The sequence below is a fragment of the Lolium rigidum genome, chromosome 6, assembly GCF_022539505.1.
Source record: "Lolium rigidum isolate FL_2022 chromosome 6, APGP_CSIRO_Lrig_0.1, whole genome shotgun sequence".
Classification (NCBI taxonomy): domain Eukaryota; kingdom Viridiplantae; phylum Streptophyta; class Magnoliopsida; order Poales; family Poaceae; genus Lolium; species Lolium rigidum.
The window spans coordinates 39,434,707-39,438,527 of NC_061513.1; the positions used below are offsets into that span (position 1 = coordinate 39,434,707).

The window sequence follows — 3,821 nt, forward strand, 5'->3', positions numbered from 1 at the left end:
TATCCGTATGTAATAACCGTATATATGTACGTTGACCCCAAGTTATAAACTTTGTACCGAGTGAGCTAACTCATTGTTCAGCATCCGATCCTGGATTGTTGAGGTCACTCTGAACATGGATACCCTTGTTCTTCAAGAAGGCAGAGTACCAGCGAGCGGAGAGCCTAGCCTGGCGTGGTAGTGCCTTTTCGTCAAAGTCACCACGGTACAGGCCGTAACGTGTGCGGTACCCTGCCGGGGAACTCGAAGACGTCCAAGAAGGCCCAGGTGAAGTAGCCTTTCACATTGGCTCCATTCCTGCAGAGCAATAGAGCATCCTGGTCTGAACTCTGAAGATCTTTTTGACAAGGCGGCCCAAATGCATGAAACTACATTGCTGAAGGAAAAAAAAAAGTCAGGGATTTTTAATTATTTATTACTACCTTAATGCAGCCAATGTTCCCTCTATGTAGCTCTTCATGTACTCGAGCCTGTCGGTGTCGTCCAGAGTGTCATTGCTAGATGCACTGCCTAGAGAGAGAGAGGAAGGAACAGAGGGCAAAAGATATATATCACCTAACATTTATGAAGTGCAAATTTAACGATGACGTACAAAAGAATAGCTGAACCAAAAATTTGGAGATCATGTAAATGGAAGCTAGATCGACTTGCCATTCTCTTGGATATAAATGGGAATGTCACCGCAGGCTTCTTTCAGGTACAATAGCACAAGTTGCAATCCGCTGGGGTCAGTGGGATAAGACGTTGGGGAAACTGCATTCCATAAAAGTTGTCTATACGTCACAACTTGCAAGATAGACACAATCCCATTATTTTGTTCAACTGTGTGACCTTCAGGCTTAACTATTTCATTAATTTCGAGTATCTCGTGTTAGATCAGAAATTCAAATTTGATGATTTTCATGTCCCAAAATAGCTGAACCCAGTCTAGTATCTGACAGAAAATTTCATGAAAAACTTTACCTTACCGCCTGGCGGATCATTTTTAGATGCTGCGTCAAAGAAACATATAATTTGTTAGATGAGCCATTAGTAGAAAAAATCTAAAAAAGTTATAAATCTGGTTCAGAAGCATTACAAAATAATATCGTCATTTGATTTGTTGACAGTGTGAGCCTTTGTTTGCATCGACATATTCAGTAGATAAATGGATCACATTACCCATTACTACTAGCTGCTATAAAACTATGGACATTAAAGCAATGATGCTTACTTTTGTAGCTAACTGACAAGTCAGCTGCATAGTCGCGCACACCTTTGTCTAAAGGGCGATCATTCACATAGACAGAAAAGTAGTGATTTATTCCGATGAAATCAGCACTACCAATTACAGCTTCAGACTGAGTTCTTGTGAACTTTGGAAGACGAGAACCAACAGTATTCTTCATTGTTTCTGGATAATCTCCAGATATCAAGGGCTCTAGTACCCTAAAAAGGGAACCATAAGTTGGTTAGTGCAGCATTCCTGAAGCAAAAAAAGGAGTAAGAACAACATACCAGCCAAATGTGAAGTCTACAAGTCTTTTAGTTGCTTCTATATCCAAAGTAGCGTTGCTAAGAGGATAAGCCCAAAGAGAGTAAATATTTAGGCCAACAACCCCCTTTTGAATGGCCTACATGAAAATCTCTTTTTATAAACGAGATAAACATTTTCATATGAGTATGCATCATGAGAAAATAATCAGACCTTATGTCGAGAAAAGAGAACATCAAAACATATACCAACAAATTTGATCTACTCCCAAATTTGAACTAAAACCATGACATGTATTATGGATCAGAGGGAGTAGTAGAGATCGACTCCAAAATTTTAGTATATGTTTAGAAAATATAGTTAAACAATACAGTTAGATGATAGTGATTTTTCTATATTAATCCTAGATGCCAACATATTTAATACCTCTCTTGTTGAAAATATAGAAGGATAGTACTGTTTTTTTCTGAATTAGTCTTACTTGGTAACATAAATTTCAATAGCTTATTATTTCCACACAAACGAAGTAATGAGTTTGCAGAAAGGCACAATTTCTAATAGTGGGAACAATGATACTCACTTGATATTTTTCTCTATAAAGTCGAGTAGCCGATGCATGCGCCGGTAGCATGTTATGAGCTGCTATATATGGTTCCACGAGTTGAGTCGCCAATGGTACATTTTGTTATTCCAAAAGGATCGGAGCAATGTCCCGGTGCGATTATGCCACTGTCGTAAGATCCGATCGCACCGACATTAGGTTCATCTATCGTAGTCCAGTATGAAACCCTGTCTCCAAACTCCCTGAAGCAGATATCTGCTAATGCTGTGAAATCCTCCCTGCATTTTGCAGCACCACCTGTTAGAAAATATTACTAGGAAAGCAGGAAACCTCCGAACATTCTAGGATTTTGACTAATTTCATCATTACAAGGGAGAAATTCCGGGATCTTACACAATTCTATGGCTTAACCATCCTCCATACTCATCTTCCAGGATTTGAGGGTAATCAAGGTGGTAAAGCATAATATGGACTTGAATCCCTGAGGAAACATGACAGACACAGATAGGTTTAGATGGTGGAGAAAAGAAGAAGAGACAACATGACAGATTTTGTTGTTTTGGCCATTTACTGACAGGTTATTGAAAAATAATTTTGTTTTGTCAGTACAATATAATTTATACAGAGACTAGAGAAAAAGAAAAAAAAAAAAAAAGGTACCATGTTGCACTAGCGCATCTATAAGGCTGTTGTAGTACTCCAGCCCTTTTGGATTGACAGCTCCCCTCCCATCTGCAAAATGTCATTTCAAAACTGATAATCAGTAAAAAAAATTGTAGTGTACTGCAATGAAAGCCTATAATGAAATTTCATACTTGGAATAAGCCTTGACCATGAGATGGAGAATCTGTAAGCCTCTAGGTTCGTGTCAGCCATGAGCTTCACATCATCCTGAAAAATCGGATCATGTATGGCTTAAACAGAATGTTTGAATATTCATTCTGGAAAATACAACAACTGAATGCAGGAAAAAGAAGATGACCAAATTTAGAAGCGTGTACCTTGTACTTGTGGTACCCGTCGGCAGCGATATCACCTGTGCTTTTGTCCGCCATTTTCCCTGTGATCCAGACGGTCAATTCAGAACTAAAACTTGACATATATAAGTCCAACGTTCAGTTCTTATCGTAGTTCCAAATTCCCATTCACTGCCAAACTCTGATAAGTCAGTTACCTGCATGAGTGAAGGTGTCCCAGATGCTTGGGCTCCTGCCGTCCTCAGCTACAGCCCCCTCGTACTACAAGCAAATTATAACCCCAAAACGGCTAACTAAAATACGAGTAGGAAAGAAAATACACCAGGCCAATGGAGACTAATCTTTACTGTGGGGCCATTATCATTATACAGTATTTTACCTGGTAGGCAGATGTGGCGGCTCCGAAGACGAAGTCTGGCGGGAAGTCGCTCCGCGTGAAGCCAAGAACAGGAGCTCCGCCATGGGCGCAGAGAAGCAGCAGGAACAGAGAGAAGAATGCCATGGAGGCCATTGCTGCAACCAGGACCTAGCGTTGTTTGTACTCAAAACACAGACGTACGTTTGTGCTTCACAGTGGATAAGACACTGCGGCCGCCGGTTGGGCAGTCTCGTCCTGTTTAGCTGCCTCTCACAACTTTCTGGGGAACTTAATTTTCAGTACGTGAACCGGCGTGCTGAAACCAGGCGGGCCGGCGAGACAAGGACGTCCGGCATGGCATATTGGCACTACAAATATGCACGTCTCGCTGTCTGAAAGGGCCAAAAATCTAATTTTGCTTTTGCAAAACAAAAAACAAATAAGTGTCTT

General features: G+C 40.6%; 1 pseudogene; it reads right to left on the reverse strand.

Annotated features, from left to right (window-relative positions):
• LOC124660348 lies at positions 1-3,618 on the reverse strand (annotated as a pseudogene).
• Positions 3,619-3,821: the final 203 nt, after the last annotated feature.